This window comes from Entelurus aequoreus, linkage group LG24, assembly GCF_033978785.1.
Source record: "Entelurus aequoreus isolate RoL-2023_Sb linkage group LG24, RoL_Eaeq_v1.1, whole genome shotgun sequence".
NCBI lineage: Eukaryota > Metazoa > Chordata > Actinopteri > Syngnathiformes > Syngnathidae > Entelurus > Entelurus aequoreus.
The window spans coordinates 7398844-7419132 of NC_084754.1; the positions used below are offsets into that span (position 1 = coordinate 7398844).

The window sequence follows — 20289 nt, forward strand, 5'->3', positions numbered from 1 at the left end:
CGGAGTGAACGGAAGTATTCGGACCCCATTGGATCCAATACAAAAAGCTCTGTTTTCACCACATAATTCCACAGTATTCTGGACATCTGTGTTGGTGAATCTTTTGCAATTTGTTTAGTGAACAATGGAGACTGCAAAGAAGAAAGTTGTAGGTGGGATTGGTGTATTAGCGGCGGACTACAGCAACACAACCAGGAGGACTTTGAGATGGATAGCAGATGCGCTAGCCGCCGACCTCACCTTGACTTCCTCCGTCTCCGGGCCGCCGACCGAATCTATGATCGGGTGAAGTCCTTCGTCGATCGCTGGAACGCAGGTGAGCACGGGTGTTGATGAGCAGATGAGGGCTGGCTGGCGTAGGTGGATAGCTAATATGTTTAGCATAGCTCTGTCGAGGTCCCGTAGCTAAATTAGCTTCAATGGCGTCGTTAGCAACAGCATTGTTAAGCTTCGACAGGCTGGAAAGCATTAACCGTGTAGTTACATGTCCCTGGTTTAATAGTAATGTTGATTTTCTGTCTATCCTTCCAGTCAGGGGTTTATTTCTTTTGTTTCTATCTGCATTTAAGCATGATGCTATCACGTTAGCTCCGTAGCTAAAGAGCTTCGCCAATGTATTGTCGTGGAGATAAAAGTCACTGTGAATGTCCATTTCGCGTTCTCGACTCTCATTTTCAAGAGGATATAGTATCCGAGATGGTTTAAAATACAAATCCGTGATCCACAATAGAAAAAGGAGAAAGTGTGGAATCCAATGAACCCTTGTACCTAAGTTACGGTCAGAGCGAAAAAAGATACGTCCTGCACTGCAGGACGTCCACGAATCTTTCATCCTCGCTCAAATTAATGGGGTAATCGTCGCTTTCTCGGTCCGAATCGCTCTCGCTGCTGGTGTAAGCAATGGGGAAATGTGAGGAGTCCTTCAGCCTGTGACGTCACGCTACTTCCGGTACAGGCAAGGCTTTTTTTTATCTGCGATCAAAAGTTGCGAACTTTATCGTCTATGTTCTCTACTAAATCCTTTCAGCAAAAATATGGCAATATCGCGAAATTATCAAGTATGACACATAGAATGGATCTGCTATCCCCGTTTAAATAAAAACATTTCATTTCAGTAGGCCTTTAAAATCAGAGGTGTCAAATGATTGTGTTAATTGGGATTCATCTTTTTTTAATATTTTTTTTTATTAAGCAGCGCAACAAAATAATACACAATAATACCAGTTCCTATTCCAAAACCAGCAACATTCAGAATAGCAATCAACAGAGCAATTGAGAGGACACACAAACATGACACAAAACAATCCAAAAGTAGTCAAACAAAAATGAATAATATCAACAACAGTATCAATACTAATAAGAACTCCAACATAGCAGTGATTAGGAATCCCTCATTTACATTATCATCACAGCCATTTAAAAAAAAAAAAAAAGAACAAAAGGATTTATCTTTCATACTTAGCTCATTACTCTAATTTTTAGTCTCTAACATTACCGTTTTCTTTATGCAAGTTGCCTCGCCATCATTTTGTGCTTAACGAGAAGTCTGCGGCACAAAGATATTATGTAGGCTGCAGCTATCAGTTATTTTAGTAATCGAGTAATGTACCGATTAATTTGTCGGGTTATCTGAGTAATCCGTTAAAACACACTTTACAGCCTTAATGCATATTTTAGGGGAAATAGTTGAAATAAACAAAACACTTTTCGCTTGCCATAATTATCATTCTTTTTTTTTTTTTTTAGACAAATGCACGTCATCAACATTAAAATTGCACTTTCAACATTTGCTTTAATAAGTAAACAAATTGTGCTGTGCCGAAAACAAAGTCCCAGACATTCTATGCTCTCCGGATTGTATCCCTTTGTATTAGTTACACAGTCATTTTTTAAGATGATTTGTTGCAGCCCTAGTTCGTAGTGGTCCGGATCTGCTTGTTTGGTGCACACCAGTTCAGATGGTTCACAATGAACCAAAACTATTCGAGCAAATTCCTCCTAATCAAACCATCCGTAACAAGTGTGAACACAGCCTTGCTATTCGTGGCGGTTTTAGCTTTAATGGTGCCCTCAGGGCGACCCTATTTCACCACCCTATTTTGCTTTGCAACTCAAATAACTTAGCCAACGTCGGGTGAAACATGATTACCAGGAGTGGGTAGCACACAAATATGGAGGCCAAAAATTGGTGGTCCAAGAGGAGTTTTGAAAGGCTGAAATCAATGATATCCCAGCACCATATGAATAATATTACCTTCAGTAACACAAAGAATGTCCAGAATACCAAAAGCTTTCATTGATGTAGAACTATCACGTGTTATATTATCTAACATCTTTGACAATCAGCATGATTTTGTAACAGCTCACTTTTTTTTATTAATATGCTGAAGTCCTGATACCAATAATTTGGTACCAGTGCAGGTACCAAAATGTATATCGATACTTTGCTACTTTTCCAAATAAAGGCTACTATGAAAAAGTGTAAATTTTGGCTTTACTTTAACAGAAAATCTTGCAATACAATAAACATATGTTTCCTATTGCACTCAAAGAATAATTTTAGAATGTTAAAATATAAATTAAAGGGCAATAAACACATTGTGTTTTTCTTGTTGCACTCAAAGAACAATTTACAATTCTCCATATTACATATAGTCTGCCATAATCAAGGATTAGATTAGAATATAATTAAAACAAAGCTTTATTGACATTATATTAAATGCTTCATGATTTACGGTTGCCAATCCTGGTATGTGCTTTAAGAAAAATACAATTATTAGTAAGTACTAAAAACAAAACTATGGATAAATGTACACAGATAAGCCATGAAGCAGGTAAAACACACATCTGTTAAATATAAAACACAAATTGTAGCAATTTGTTACTAAAATCAGTCATTTTACTTGCATTAGTTGACGTTAGATGGGCGGTCTTAAAGGCCTACTGAAAGCCACTACTACCGACCACGCAGTCTGATAGTTTATATATCAATGATGAAATCTTAACATTGCAACACATGCCAATACGGCCGGGTTAACTTACAAAGTGCAATTTTAAATTTCCCGGGGAACTTCCGGTTGAAAACGTCTACGTATGATGACGTTTGCGCGTGACGTCAATGGTTGAAACGGAAGTATTCGGACACATTGTATCGCAATACAAACAGCTCTGTTTTCATCGCAAAATTCCACAGTATTCTGGACATCTGTGTTGGTGAATCTTTTGAAATTTGTTTAATGAACAATGGAGACTGCAAAGAAGAAGGCTGTAGGTGGGATCGGTGTATTAGCGGCTGGCTGCAGCAACACAACCAGGAGGACTTTGACTTGGATAGCAGACGCGCTATCCGACGCTAGCCGCCGACCGCATCGATGATCGGGTGAAGTCCTTCGTCGCGCCGTCGATCGCTGGAACGCAGGTGAGCACGGGTGTTGATGAGCAGATGAGGGCTGGCGTAGGTGGAGCGCTAATGTTTTTATCATAGCTATGACGAGGTCCCGTAGCTAAGTTAGCTTCAATGGACTTCGTTAGCAACAGCATTGCTAGGCTTCGACAGGCGGCACAGCATTAACCGTGTAGTTACAGGTCCATGGTTTAATAGTATTGTTGATTTTCTGTCTATCCTTCCAGTCAGGGGCTTATTTCTTTTGTTTCTATCTGCATTTAAGCACGATGCTATCACGTTAGCTCCGTAGCTAAAGTGCTTCGCCGATGTATTGTCGTGGAGATAAAAGTCACTGTGAATGTCCATTTCGCGTTCTCGACTCTCATTTTCAAGAGGATATAGTATCCGAGGTGGTTTAAAATACAAATCCGTGATCCACAATAGTAAAAGGAGAAAGTCTGGAATCCAATGAACCCTTGTACCTAAGTTACGGTCAGAGCGAAAAAAGATACGTCCTGCACTGCACTCTAATCCTTCACTCTCACGTTCCTCATCCACGAATCTTCCATCCTCGCTCAAATTAATGGGGTAATCGTCCCTTTCTCGGTCCGAATTGCTCTCGCTGCGACGTCACGCTACTTCCGGTACAGGCAAGGCTTTTTTATAATCAGCGACCAAAAGTTGCGAACTTTATCGTCGATGTTCTCTACTAAATCCTTTCAGCAAAAATATGGCAATATCGCGAAATGATCAAGTATGACACATAGAATGGATCTGCTATCCCTGTTTTAATAAAAACATTTAATTTCAGTAGGCCTTTAACTCCGCTAACATTTGGCATCAAGCCAAGCATCTGTTGTGCGTGTCTACGTATCTACATGTTATGTATCTACATGTTATGTATCTACATATTATGTATATACATGTGCACAACAGAGGAGCTGTTAACTTATGAGAGTGGCGGATGTGTGTTTGCGAGAATGTCAACGAGTTGGCTGAGTGACGTCAGTGAGTGAGTGGACGAGTACAGTGAGAGAGAGAGAGAGATAGAGAGAGAGAGAGGAGCTCACTCACTGCACAGTAAAGTGATGAATGGGTCCGGTTGTGTCCTGCAAAACTAATAATAAAACAGCCAGATTGTCACGGAAAGCGGCTCTTAGCAGACCCATTGCGGGGTACAGTGAACTGAAGGGAACGTCTCCCCTGCGCTCCTCTACTACGGTCTTCACCGGAGAACAGCAGGACAGGTGTAACAACTACATTATTACCTGTCACTCTTTATAACTCCTTATGCAGATCTGATTGTTGTTTAAATGTTTACCTACGTTTGAAGCAAAGGTGGTGAAACTATTCGCCACGTTTGGCGAGGCGTGTTTTAAAGCAGCACTTCCTTGTTTAAAGCACCACATTTATCGTTGGTTTTGAAATCCAAATACCTCCATATTGTAATTCATGCACCCTTTTTATCAACCAGTAGAATTGTCGTTTTTTTTGCCATTCTTTTTTGACCAAACAGCTCAATTTTTGTTTCATCAGACAGCACATGGACAAAGATAAGACCTTCTGGAGGAAAGTTCTGTGGTCAGATGAAACAAAAATCGAGCTGTTTGGCCACAATACCCAGCAATATGTTCGGAAGAGAAAAGGTGAGGCCTTTAATCCCAGGAACACCATTTCTACCGTCAAGCATGGTGGTGGTAGTTTTATGCTCTGGGCCTGTTTTGCTGCCAATGGAACTGGTGCTTTACAGAGAGTAAATGGGACAATGAAAAAGGAGGATTACCTCCAAATTCTTCAGGACAACCTAAAATCATCAGCCCGGAGGTTGGGTCTTGGTGCAGTTGGGTGTTCTACCAGGACAATGACCCTAAACACATGTCAAAAGTGGTAAAGGAATGGCTAAGTCAGGCTAGAATTAAGGTTCTAGAATGGCCTTCCCACAGTCCTGACTTAAACGTGTGGACAATGCTGAAGAAACAAGTCCATGTCAGAAAACCAACAAATTTAGCTGAACTGCACCAATTTTGTCAAGAGGAGTGGTCAAAAATTCAACCAGAAGCTTGTGAATGGCTACCAAAAGCCCCTTGTTGCAGTGAAACTTGCCAAGGGACATGTAACCAAATATTAACATTGCTGTATGTATACTTTTGACCCAGCAGATTTGCTCACATTTTCAGTACACCCATAATCATACTTGCCAACCCTCCCGAATTTTCCGGGAGACTCCCGAATTTCAGTGCTTCTACCGAAAATCTCCCGGGACAACCATTCTCCCGAATTTCTCCCGATTTCCAGCCGGACCTGAGTGAGAACCTGTCGTCACGTCCACTTTTCCTCCATATAAACAGCGTGCCGGCCCAGTCACGTTATAACATCTACGGCTTTTGGAGCTCAGTGCGCAACTGCACACACGACAAGAAGGAGACTATTATATATGTCTCCGTTATCCATATGTTTATCTATAACCCATAAAGTAGGCAGGCACGGAGCTATTTCTCAGCGTGTGTTTATTCCAGCCGGCACGTTAATACACTGACATACAACATCTGGATTCCCATCATGCATTGCTTCAAAACTACGTCAAGTAGTAGAGAGGAGTGTTATGTGTGTGTAAATGTGTAAATAAATGAACACTGAAATTCAAGTATTTCTTATATATATATATATATATATATATATATATATATATATATATATATATATATATATATATATATATATATATATAAAAGAAATATACATATTGAATACACTGAAATTCAAGTATTTATTTTATATATATACATACATATATACATATATATATATATATATATATATATATATATATATATATATATATATATATACATATATATATATATATATATATATATATATATATACCGTATTTCCTTGAATTGGCGCCGGGAATATAGTATTCGCCTGCCTAGAATTACAGCCGGGTCAAACTCGTTTCGCAAAATAATTAGCGCATGCTTGGCACTTCCGCCGGGTCAAATATGAGTCATTAAATGACTCCCGCCTCCTGGTGGTAGAGGGCGCTAGTGATCCTTCTTGCGACTACCAGTACTGCAGGAGACAGGTACTGCAGAAGAAGACAACAAGCAGCAATTGTTTGCTTGCACTTTTAATATGGAGGATTACATATCTAAAATAAAACCGTTTTCTAAACTGGACTTTCAATCGAAGCAGGAGGTAATAATTAAAGGAATATCTCCAGAGACTTTTAAAATTGAAGAAAGATAAGAAAGACTGCCTTTGATCAGAAGCAGCTGCACATGGATCCATTTACAAGTAAAGGTAAGATCATAATAACGTTTTTTTTAAATTAAATGTGCTTTTCATGATAATGTATGCGCCGGAGTGAGAAGAGGTTTTAAAATAATTAGCGCATGCTTGCCCATTCCGCATGGTTTTGGTAACCGCAGGAGTGAGAAGAGGTTTTAAATTAATTAGCGCCCCTGCGGCTATTCAAGGAAATACGGTATATATATATATATATATATATATATATATATATATATATATATATATATATATATATATATATATATATATATATATATATATACACTACCGTTCAAAAGTTTGGGTCACATTTAAATGTCCTTATTTTTGAAGGAAAAGCACTTTAAACTAGTCTTAACTTTAAAGAAATACACTCTATACATTGCTAATGTGGTAAATGACTATTCTAGCTGCAAATGAAATAGAAATACTTGAATTTCAGTGAATTGTAGCTATAAATATACTCCTCCCCCCTTGACCCCACCCCCCGTTCCGCCCCGCCCACTCCGACCCCGCCCACCTAAACCCCCCACCCCATCTCCCGAATTCGGAGGTCTCAAGGTTGGCAAGTATGCCCATAATAAATTCATAAAAGAACCAAACTTCATGAATGTTTTATTGTGACCAACAAGTATGTGCTCCAATCACTTTGTCACAAAAAAAAATAAGAGTTGTAGAAATTATTGGAAACTCAAGACAGCCATGACATCATGTTCTTTACAGGTGTACTTTTGATCGCGACTGTATACACCTTGAAGTCGTCACCTCTATCAGTCAAAAGTAAACTTCCTATAATAGATTCAACATTCAACATTAGGTACACCTGCACACTCTGGTTGATTCACACTCTGCATAAAAAAACAGCTGCTTTTACCAGCATTTATGCCACTGCATGGCAAGATTAGATGGAAATAATACTTCATCTTACCTTTGTTGTGTTTCCTCACAGCCTGACACATTGGGAGAAATACCCATATAAGTACGTCCAACTCGTTACGATGTTATCATAAGGCAAGACCGCAAAACCAGAGGCATCCAAAACTGCGTGCAAGCTCGCGCAAAAATGGATGAACCTTAGGATTTGACGCTTTGGCCCTGTTTAACACGATTATGCAACAATTTAACAACATTTATAAGTCAGAAAAGGCAAAATCCATTATAGGTCCACCTTTATAGGTTCTACAGATAACTGAAGCAAGCCAATGACCGATGGAGAGCTTCTTCATGAACCACATTGGACAGAGGGTAAATGGGTTATACTTGTATAGCTCGTTTCTACCTTCAAGGTACTCAAAGCGCTTTGACACTATTTCCATATTTACCCATTCACTTATTGATGGCGGGAGCTGCCATGCAAGGCCCTAACCAAGACCCATCAGAACCAAGGGCAAAGTGTCTTGCCCAAGGACAACGAACGTGACCAGGATGGGTCCAAATAGCAGAACCAAATGACATCCGGTGCCATAACATTGTTAATGTATTTGATCAAATGATTGAGACACGACTTACATTTTAAATTTGCGCAGGTGTGGCATCACTTCGTTGCTGGTCCATACGGTTTTTACCTTCTTTTGCACCGTGCCAGTTGGAGGGTTCGTGCACAAACAGTAGTTTCTGGTGCTTGTTTGTGCCATGATTCATTCTGAGAGTAGACTGTTCAAACCTGTAATAAAGCACATAACAAACACAGTGAGAACAGGAAGTAGCGTGACGTCACAGGAGGAAGGATTCCTCACAATTCCCTGTTGTTTACAATGGAGCGAGAGAGATTCGGACCGAGAAAGCGACGATTACCCCATTAATTTGAGCGGGGATGAAAGATTCGTGGATGAGGAACGTTACAGTGAAGGACTAGAGAGGCAGTGCAGGGTGTATCTTTTTTCGCTCTGACCGTAACTTAGGTACAAGGTCTCATTGGATTCCACACACTCTCCTTTTTCTATTGTGGATCACGGATTTGTATTTTAAACCACCTCGGATACTATATCCTCTTGAAAATTAGAGTCGAGAACGCGAAATGGACATTCATAGTGACTTTTATCTCCACGACAATGCATCGTTGACGCACTTTAGCTACGGAGCTAACGTGATAGCATCGGGCTCAAATGCAGATAGAAACAAAATGTAAAAAACCCTGACTGGAAGGATAGACAGAAGATCAACAATACTATTAAACCATGAACATGTAAATAAACAGTTAATAATTTCCAGCTTGGCGAAGCTTAACAATTGAAGCTAACTTAGCTACGGAGCTAACGTGATAGCATCAGGCTCAAATGGAGATAGAAACAAAATTAAAAAAAACCTGACTGGAAGGATAGACAGAAGATCAACAATACTATTAAACCATGAACATGTAAATACACGGTTAATAATTTCTAGCTTGGCGAAGCTTAACAATTGAAGCTAACTTTAGCTACGGAGCGGCGGCGGTGGCGGGCGTTGTAGCTTTCGACGACACCCCGGCCGCCATCAGTCGGCAAGAAACATATATTTCCCCAAAGTTACGTACGTGACATGCACATAGCGACACGCACGTACGGGCAAGCGAACAAATGTTTGGAAGCCAAAGCTGTACTCACAGTAGCGCGTCCGCTATCCAGCTCAAACACAACACAACCTCCTGATTGTGTTGCTGTAGTCCGCTGCTAATACACCGATCGCACCTACAACTTTCTTATTTGCAGTCTCCATTGTCCATTAAACAAATTGCAAAAGATTCACCAACACAGATGTCCAGAATACTGTTGAATTGTTCGATGAAAACAGAGCAGTTTGTATGGTGACACATTGGGTACGAATACTTCCGTTGCCGTCGTGACGTCACGCGCATACGTCATCATACATAGACGTTTCCAACCGGAAGTTTAGCGGGAAATTTCAAATTGCACTTTAAAAGTTAACCCGGCCGTATTGGCATGTGTTGCAATGTTAAGATTTCATCATTGATATATAAACTATCAGACTGCGTGGTCGGTAGTAGTGGCTTTCAGTAGGCCTTTAAATTCAGTCTTCCACACACTCTCGAGTGAGTATTGTCCTGTGCCAAACCCACCCGGCCGAGCCCACCCGGTCCCTGGCAGCAACACAGCCAAGCTGACAATTACTATCGACCTCACTGCCCTTGCTAACAAGCTGACAGGATGGGCAGCATCTGTCTGGCTGGGAGACACCATTTTTTTGTCTTTAAGACGTTTAGTGAGTGGAATTGAATCTAGCAACCCCAACAGTTCTAAAACAGACGTGTCTTTAGTTTCAGTAATAGTAATGATATAGTTTATTTAGAACATGCTCAACAAAGTTACATTATCTTTAATAATCCTTCTCCGTGTCCCAGCAATGACTCATTGTCACAGCCTAGTCACTTCCTTTGCCAATGTTCACAGCAGTTTTGGTATACGCACTAACCCCTCTCCCACCGTGCTGCCCACATTATATATATATACACTACCGTTCAAAAGTTTGGGGTCACCCAAACAATTTTGTGGAATATAATTAATTTCTAAGAACAAGAATAGACTGTCGAGTTTCAGATGAAAGTTCTCTTTTTCTGGCCATTTTGAGCGTTTAATTGACCCCACAAATGTGATGCTCCAGAAACTCAATCTGCTCAAAGGAAGGCCAGTTTTGTAGCTTCTGTAACGAGCTAAACTGTTTTCAGATGTGTGAACATGATTGCACAAGGATTTTCTAATCATCAATTAGCCTTCTGAGCCAATGAGCAAACACATTGTACCATTAGAACACTGGAGTGACAGTTGCTGGAAATGGGCCTCTATACACCTATGTAGATATTGCACCAAAAACCAGACATTTGCAGCTAGAATAGTCATTTACCACATTAGCAATGTATAGAGTGTATTTCTTTAAAGTTAAGACTAGTTTAAAGTGCTTTTCCTTCAAAAATAAGGACATTTAAATGTGACCCCAAACTTTTGAACGGTAGTGTGTATATATATATATATATATATATATATATATATATATATATATATATATATATATATATATATATATATATATATATATATATATATATATATATATATATATATATATATATATATAAACTGTTTTTTGTAATTAATTGTTAATATTAACTTGTCAGCTTTTTGTCATTACACGATGCCTTTATCTCTATTTTTACATTTTGATAAAGGGAGGTACTTTTTTTAATTATTATTATTTTTTTAAAGTTATGTACATTTATATGTACATGTAGATGATGTATTGGGACAGATCCATTAAGAGTTTGAGTTTGATATGTCGTATAGGAATTAACTATATTAACTATACACAATTAACAATTAACTATACACAATAAAACATTAAAAAAATGCTGTGTCACATGAATGGTTTTTGAAGTTGTCCTTTATAATTTTGACAAAATAATAGAATGAGGAATGAAACAATATGTTACTGCATATGTCAGCAACCTTTGTTTGTTTGTTTACTTACTACTAAAACACAAGTTGTGTAGTATGTTCACTATTTTATTTAAGGACACAATTGTTCTTAGATTGCAATAAGAAACATATGTTTAGTGTACCCTAAGATATTTTTGTTAAAATAAAGCCAAAAATGCCTTTTTTTGTGGTTCCATTTCTTTAGAAAAGTGTCGAAAAGTATCGAAATACATTTTGGTGCCGGAACCAAAACATTGGTATCAGAGGTAGGTAGTAACGTGTTACATTTACTCTGTTACATCTACTTGAGTAACTTTTGGGATAAATTGCACTTTTAAGAGTAGTTTTAATGCAACATACTTTTACTTGAGTATATTTATACAGAAGAAACGGTACTTTTACTCTGCTCCATTTATCTACATTCAGCTCGCTACTCGCTACTGATTTTTATCGATCTGTCAATGCACGCTTTGTTTGTTTTGGTTTGTCCGACAGACCTTCAAAAGTAGGATCTATCGCATGCCTGCGTTTCACCAATCAAATACAGTCACTGGTGACGTTTGACGTAACAAGCTTAAGCTTACATGAACTCAACGTCAAATTTGAGGAAGCACATCGCGGTAAGTAACCTTAGTAGATATTTGGCTGTCACCGTAGACTGATGTTAGCTTCCCTGCTATGAATCACTGTCAAATGTACATAGTGTGGGGACATTTATTAACGCACTGCAGCCTCATAGCCACACACACACACACACACACACACACACACACACACACACACACACACACACACGCACAGTCGCACACACACGCATGCATAGAAACACCAATCAGTGTGTTCCCAGGTGCAGCCCACACCTATCAGTTTATGGTTTGCGTAAAGGCTAACTTGTTATTTTCCTTTGTAATCTCTGCCTACTAAGCCTATGGTGCTGTTAAGTAATTGTGGCTCAGTTTGCCTTAATTTTTTCACGTTAAGTATTATTTTTTAATATATATTATTGTTTTAGTTGCTTAAGAGATATCCCTGGCTCTGAATTTGCTCATTGCTATTTTTATGTTTTTGTGCATTATTTGTTGCCGTCATCATTAAACGAACAGGTTACTCATCAGTTACTCAGTACTTGAGTAGTTTTTTCACAACATACTTTTTACTTTTACTCAAGTAAATATTTGGGTGACTACTCCCTACTTTTACTTGAGTAATAAATCTCTAAAGTAACAGTACTCTTGAGTACAATTTCTGGCTACTCTACCCACCTCTGATTGGTATGGAGACAAGCCTACTTCAGATTGATATCCTCCATGTCAGAGTCAAACTGCGTAGAAATATGACTTGGATGGAAGGATCAAAGAAGGAGGAGGTACTACGACACATGCTGCAGACCAGTATTTTGGTGTGGCGTGGTGATGCGGACCGTTACAAATCACAATCCATACTGTGAATTAGTTTAAACATGTATTTCAAAACAGTTAGTCAGTATCCAAGCTGCTCTCCCAGTCGGGAGGGTAGGTCACACTTTCAATAAAGTGGCCGAGGGCTTGACAACTAAAGTGGAAGTGACGAAAATATACGAGTTAGAAATAAACTCGAACATCTGCACATCTGACACGAGTACCTTCTGAGCGCATCTGACATATTTTTTCCCGGCACATTTTAATTAGTCTGTTTGGAGGTTTCTGGGATTGCGGCAAGGAGGATAATCCAGTCCTGACCTATATTCATCTTGGTGAGAAGCAGGAAGAGGGACTTGCATGGGGATGTTCAAAGGAAGCCTCCCGCCCAAATATGCAACGTGCGTTAGATAAAACCAAAAAAAAAAGTAAAAGCTAGGTCAATAACAGTAACTAGATGGATTTTGTGGCCATTTAAGAATCCAACCATCCATCTTTTGCATATAAACAGGCTGACTGCGGTCAACAAGATGATAGTGTTCATGCAAACAGGCACACATGGACTCCTAAAATCTATATTTGGGTGAAAACATTGATTAGGGGATTAATACTTAATTGATTTGAGTAATATGTGTTGCCCTTGACTAAAGGTTGATCCATTGATTGTTTGGGAAGCCTCTGAAGCCGGATTTAAGCCCCATGGTTCAAAAGGACACAATATTTTTCCTCCCATGTGGCACAGTTGGGGTTGAAGTAATCCATACTTGATCGTGAGAATAAGTATACAGTAACTAGATCCAAACATGGTACTTAAGACTAGTGGTGCCCGGATCCGATATATCAGCAAAAATTTCGGATTATATCAGCTTGCATCTAAATTTGATATCAGCTCCAAAACAGGCAGTCAATCATTTACTGTATTTTCCGGACTATAAGGCGCACTTAAAATCCTTTTTTTCCCTCAGAACTCGACAGTGTGCCTTACAACCCGGTGCGCCTAATGTACGGAATAGTTCCGGTTTTGCTTATCGACCTCGTAGCAATTTTATTTGCTACATGGTGTAATGATAAGTGTGATCAGTAGATGGCAGTCAAACATAAGAGATACGTGTAGACTGCAATATGAGTCAAGTAAACAACACCAACATTTTACATGTTCCATTGAAAATATAGAATATTACACAAGGCGCTCAAAAATCTATCAAAACGTTTTAGTACGACTTTGGTAAGCTATGAAGCCGCACTTCTTCATGGATTGCCATAAACATACGAGTATTATTATGGTGTGTGTAAAAGGTAAGACATTATCTGGCGTTTTGTTTCGCAATATTATGCAAAAAGCAACTTTTCTGACCTTCTGGTATCTGCTGATGTGCATTTGGGATCGGCATAAATCCTGAAAAATTGCGCAAGTCCGCCTTTGTAGTTTGTGATGACTCCGTAGTCGATAAACTTCTTCTTTTTCTCTATCTTCTTGTTATGGATCATTCATCCTCCGCTGTTGTCATTTCTAATATAAAGTATTGTAAAGTTCTTACTTATATCTCGCCATGCGCTAAAACATACCGGTGTAGTGACTTTACATTATTCACCCAAGGATCGTCAGTTATTAGAGAGTTCCGGTCGGACGTTTTTTCACCGGACACATTTCCGGCTTTGTTGTTGTTTCCGGATGAGGAGATGCTGCTCCGTTATTGATTCAAGTAAAGTCTGAATGTCATTAAAACAGTTAGCTCCATCTTTTGACACTTCTTCCACTCCCGTCCTTGCACGCTACACCGCTACAACAAAGATGACGGGGAGAAGACGCTGCCGAAGGTGAGCCACGTAAATAAGACCGCCCACAAAACGGCGCTTCCGGAAGCGACTGTCAGAAAGCGTCTTGAAGATGATCTGTAAAACATAATCTATGCAACATTTTGACCAAAGAACCACCATTACATGTTATGTAGACCACAAGATAGTGTTTTACATTTGGAAAAAAATATGACTCCTTTAATGCGCCTTATAATCAGGTGCACCTTATATATGAAAATGATCGAAAACAGCCCATTTATCGGCAGTGCGCCTTATAATCTGGTGCACCCTATGGTCCAAAGAATACGGTAATTAAATACATTTTATTTGATTCATTATTTGAATACGGTGTTCTTTTTTCCTTTATTCAAACACAGTGTGACTGTTCAAACTGTGTGCAATGTTACAGTGGCCAAAAATATTAGAGAAACTTGTTGAATCAAATCTTTGCCTTGTTTTAATGAATATTTAGACCTACTACGCTACTGTATTTAATGTTGATACTTATGGTGGTACTAGTGATTTTTGAGGTGGTGCAAAATTTGATAAGGAATTCAGGTCAACTGTTTTCAGCATCCTCCTCCTTCCATGTCACTTGTAAAAGTACACTGCTTGTACTCAAATGGTACATTTTGTTGCCTTCCAAAAGGCATGAATGCAAGCATCTAATACAATAGGTGTCAACATGTAGCTTTTTGAGCTAATTTTGCAACCGTTTAACCTAGAGTCACCATGTATTGATTTACGTGGACCCCGACTTAAACAAGTTGAAAAACTAATTCGGGTGTTACCATTTAGTGGTCAATTGTACGGAATATGTACTGAAATGTGTAATCTACTAATAAAAGTTTCAATCAATCAAAAAAAAAAGAGTCAATATAAATGGTATGTGGCAGCTGTTAACTGTTAGCGTGCTTAAGTTAGCTTGCTAGCATGCTAACATTTTCATCTAATTTTACACTTTTTTTTTCTCTGTAAAAATTTTATTTGGCCCTAAAAAGCCTGGAAATAATATGTATCAATAAAGTACTTTAACTTTTCTGACTAAATGTATTCTTTCTTTCTATTTTGGGAGAAAACAAAAAAAAAGTACTCCATGTAATCGCAAATTATGTTAACTTAAATATTGTCTAATTATGCAAAAATATATTATCAAACATTCAAACCATTTTTCAAATAGAAATAAACACTAATAATGATTTCAAAGCAAGCTATCCATCAAATCGTGCAATGTAAAAGCAGCAATAGATTTCATGGTAAAATTGTGAAAGTTACTGTGGTTTTTACAGCATTTTTCTCTAAATGAAAAAAACAGTACCTTTTTTTTTTTTTTTACTGTAATAAACTGTGGTGCCGTTTTTCCATGTACAGTAATACACTGAAAAATCTACATTTGTTGATTTGGGGTAAAAAAAAACAACAACAACAAAAAAACGGGCAGCTCAGGTGCCAAAATTGTACTGTAAAATTGCAGTTTTTATTTACAGTAAAAAAAGAAGTAAATATTACAGTAAAATTCTGGCAACTGGGCTGCCTTTTTTTTTTTTTTTTTTACCATAAAAACAGCAGTACTGTTTTTCCATTTACAGTAATATACCCTAAATCAGGGGTCACCAAACTTTTTGAAACCAGGAGCTACTTCTTGGGTACTGATTAATGCGAAGGGCTACCAGTTTGATACACACTTAAATAAATTGCCAGAAATAGCCAATTTGCTCAATTTACCTTTAACTCTATGTTATTATTAATAATTAATGATATTTATCTTTGTGGAAACACTGATCATCTTAATGATTCCTCACAATAAATATATATAGAAACAGATAAATATCAATATGCAAAACTTTAATTTTATATTTTCTCTAAATGCACATTTTTCAAATTGAACATTTTCAAATGATCACTTCTAAGACAGTCTTGTGAAATCACAATATCCCATTGTAACTAGCTAGCCACTAACATTTTTTAACAAATCATGAATTACTTTGCACCATGTTTGTACAAATAATAACTCATGTAAAATGCAAAAGTCAACTCTCAAATTTTTAAATAAATAATGTCACACTTTGAACTGGACACCAAATCTGTTATCTGTTTCTTTGTCAGTTAGTGAAGACCAAGTCTTTCAAATATTTTCTTGGATTTTCAAATTCTATTTGAGTTTTGTCTCTCTTAGAATTAAAAATGTCGAGCAAAGCGAGAACAGCTTGCTAGTAAATAAATACAATTTAAAAAATAGAGGCAGCTCACTGGTAAGTGCTGCAATTTGAGCTATTTTTAGAACAGGCCAGCGGGCTACTCATCTGGTTCTTACGGGCTACCTGGTGCCCGCGGGCACCGCGTTGGTGACCCCTGCCCTAAATGTTGAGGTGAAATAATTGCACTTTAACATTTTTTTTTTGTACATTTTTGTTTTTTATCAAATATACTAATAAAATGCATTAAAAATAGTGTAGAAATAGTATTCACCGTTAGAAGCGGCCCTCTGGGGTCAAACATAACTGCGACGTGGCCCTCAGGGAAAATGACTTTAAAGATGATTAAATGATGGAAATTGTATATTGACCAAAACTTGAGTTGATATCGCTTATTTGTTCTTTTTTGATACTTCCCTGTATTTCATTGAGTTCACAAAGATGCAAACCCCTCGATAGCCCGTCTCGCATCCATCCGCAGTACTAAAACATCAAAGCTCAGAAGGGTGCCGCATTCTCAAAGTCAAACTGACTATTTGTCTCAGCTTGGACGAAATCCTAGATCTTCTTGACACCCGTGTCAATGAAATAGTCAGGCTCATTCACACAAACGTGCTCCTTCCTGGCTCAGCTCGCTTGTTCTCACAAGATCCAACACACTCCAAAAAAAAGCACACTGGTCTGCAGTAGAAGAGGATCAAGAGCGGGACAAGCTGAATCCGAAGACGCGGCCAGATTTCGGGATTTCCTTTGATTGCAGACCCTCGTAAATTGCTGCACCCCTGAGAGCTTTAGTATAAAGAGAGCACGGCCAACTAAGCAACAGGCGCCGTGATTGCTACCAAGGACGTGTGCGGCTCTGCCCGGATGCATGCAATTGCTGTTGTTTTGACGTTCGTTTTTCTGATGAAATAAACCAAAATATGTCTAAACATGGTTGTAAACATACTCCAGCTCATTAACGCACAATAAAACATGTTTGTTAGCCAGCAGGCACTCTAACACGCTCACCGCAGCCTTACAGTCATATAACTTAGTATGTGACACATGATAACCGTTAGCATGTTTATGTTAGCATGCTAGCATGCTAACATTAAAGTGCTAGCTTTTTGAGCTAATTTTGCAACCGTTTAACCTAGAGTCACCATGTATTGATTTACGTGGACACCGGCTTAAACAAGTTGAAAAACGTATTCGGGTGTTACCATTTAGTGGTCAATTGTACGGAATATGTACTGAAATGTGCAATCTACTAATAAAAGTTTCAATCAATCAAAAAAAAAAAGAGTCAATATAAATGGTATGTGGCAGCTGTTAACTGTTAGCGTGCTTAAGTTAGCTTGCTAGCATGCTAACATTTTCATCTAATTTTACACTTTTTTTTCCTCTGTATTTCCGCAGCTATACACCGTACAGCCGTGTTACTTGGAATGTGACACATGCTAACTGCTAGCATGCCGTCGTTAGCACACATGCTAAATGTTAGCATTTCATTATCGATGTATTTCTTTCCACTTTACGTTACATATTTTTTATGACATTTTCTGGTCATTTTCTCATTTATCATTACACCGCAAATGTGGTTTCTTTTACTCATTCAATGTCCTGTCTATTTGTGTTTGTGTTTGACTTTCTCTTCTGCTGCTACTGAATTGCATTGTTTTAGTTTTACTGAATTTTTTTGGTCAAACCATTTTAAAAAAGTGTTCATTTCTTCAGTTTTTTTTTCCCATTTGTATTAGCTTCTGCATGTTCTCCGCTGAACAAAACGCGGACGTTGTGTCGTGTGTTTACCTCGCGAATCTTTGTGTTTCACATTTGCATCTCATAGCACAAAGCTGTGGTGCGTTTACAGAATCTTGATTAAAGTTCAAAATAGACACGTCACTCATTTCTAAAGATAGCGGAGGCTTAACCCCCAGAAAATGCACTAAAAATAATATTAAAAAAAAAAGATTATTAGTATATACGAATGACAATACGACATGTTTTTTCCATACAAATCTTAAAGACATTACAAGCTGCATGCATGTGTTTCAAAAAGCTATTTTCAACAAAATAAGACTCGTTTAGTTCATGTAAAACATACTGTGTGTCTGTTTAGGGTGGAGTGGGCGCTCTTCAGGAGTATAATAACAATAATAATAATAAATAAGTAATATTAAACCCCAAAATGGGGCCACAAGCAACATTTTGTTGAGGGCCTCATAAAGCCTAGTGCACTTATGCCTAAAGCCAATTTTATTTATGACAAAAAACAAATTTAACAATAAAGTCTGTATGTCTCCTTAGTGGACAGTGACTTGCACAGGAGCTCAGCTCGACTCGGGTGCCACTGGGAAAGTTTGTTTTTAACTTCAAAAACCTACGAAATATGTCCAAATTATTTATTGCGAGAATTAAGTTCTGATGTATGTATCTATTGATGTAGTAACAGTGGGGAGTAGGGTTGTCCCGGTACCAAAATGTATTTCGATACGTTTCTAAATAAAAGGGGACCACAAAAAATGGCATTATTGTCTTTATTTTAACAAAAAAAAATGTCTTATTGCAATTTTATCCTTAAATAAATTAGTGAACATACGAGACAACTTTTCTTTTATTAGTAAGTAAGCAAACGAAGGCTCCTAATTTAGCTGCTAAGGTATGCAGTAACATATTGTGTCATTTATCATTCTATTATTTTGTCAACATTATTAAGGACAAGTGGTAGAAAATGAATTATTAATCTACTTGTTCATTTACTGTTAATATCTGCTTACTTTCTCTTTTAACATGTTCTATCCACACTTCTGTTAAAATGTAATAATCAGTTATTCTTATTGTTTGGATGCTTTACATTAATTTTGGATGATACCACAAATTTGGGTATCAATCTGATACCAAGTAGTTACAAGACCGGTACTTTTTAGAGGCGGTATAGTACCGAATATGAGTCATCAGTGATACTAGTACCGGTATAACGTACAAACCTAGTAGGAAGTAAGTGCAATTTATTCAAGCAGAAACTATGGAGTGTACTGCAGGGGCACATAAACATGCTAAGTTAATATTAGTGCGTGTTTATTGTTGTACAAACCCCGTTTCCATATGAGTTGGGAAATTGTGTTAGATGTTAATATAAACGGAATACAATTATTTGCAAATCATTTTCAACCCATATTCAGTTGAATATGCTACAAAGACAACATATTTGATGTTCAAACTGATAAAAAAATGTTTTTCTGCAAATAATCATTAACTTTTTAATTTGATGCCAGCAACACGTGACAAAGAAGTTGGGAAAGGTGGCAATACATACTGATAAAGTTGAGGAATGCTCATCAAACACTTATTTGGAACATCCCACAGGTGAGCAGGCAAATTGGGAACAGGTGGGTGCCATGATTGGGTATAAAAGTAGATTCCATGAAATGCTCAGTCATTCACAAACAAGGATGGGGCGAGGGTCACCACTTTGTCAACAAATGCGTGAGCAAATTGTTGAACAGTTTAAGAAAAACCTTTCTCAACCAGCTATTGCAAGGAATTTAGGGATTTCACCATCTACGCTCCGTAATATCATCAAAGGGTTCAGAGAATCCGGAAAAAAACACTGCACGTAAGCAGCTAAGCCCGTGACCTTCGATCCCTCAGGCTGTACTGCATCAACAAGCGGCATCAGTGTGTAAAGGATATCACCACATGGGCTCAGGAACACTTCAGGAACCCACTGTCAGTAACTACAGTTGGTCGCTACATCTGTAAGTGCAAGTTAAAACTCTCCTATGCAAGGCGAAAACCGTTTATCAACAACACCCAGAAACGCCGTCGGCTTC

The 20289-nt window shown here is 38.1% G+C and overlaps 1 protein-coding gene across 4 annotated transcripts in view; it reads right to left on the reverse strand.

Moving 5' to 3' along the window:
• LOC133641945 (uncharacterized) overlaps positions 1 to 20289 on the reverse strand; it is a 480284-nt gene that overhangs the window by 175881 nt on the left and 284114 nt on the right. For all 4 annotated transcript variants that reach the window (XR_009824355.1, XR_009824354.1, XM_062036091.1 and 1 more), the window contains exon 2: positions 8186 to 8339. The gene's annotated coding sequence lies outside the window, so the exon portion shown is untranslated. The remainder of the gene's footprint in view (positions 1 to 8185; positions 8340 to 20289) is intronic.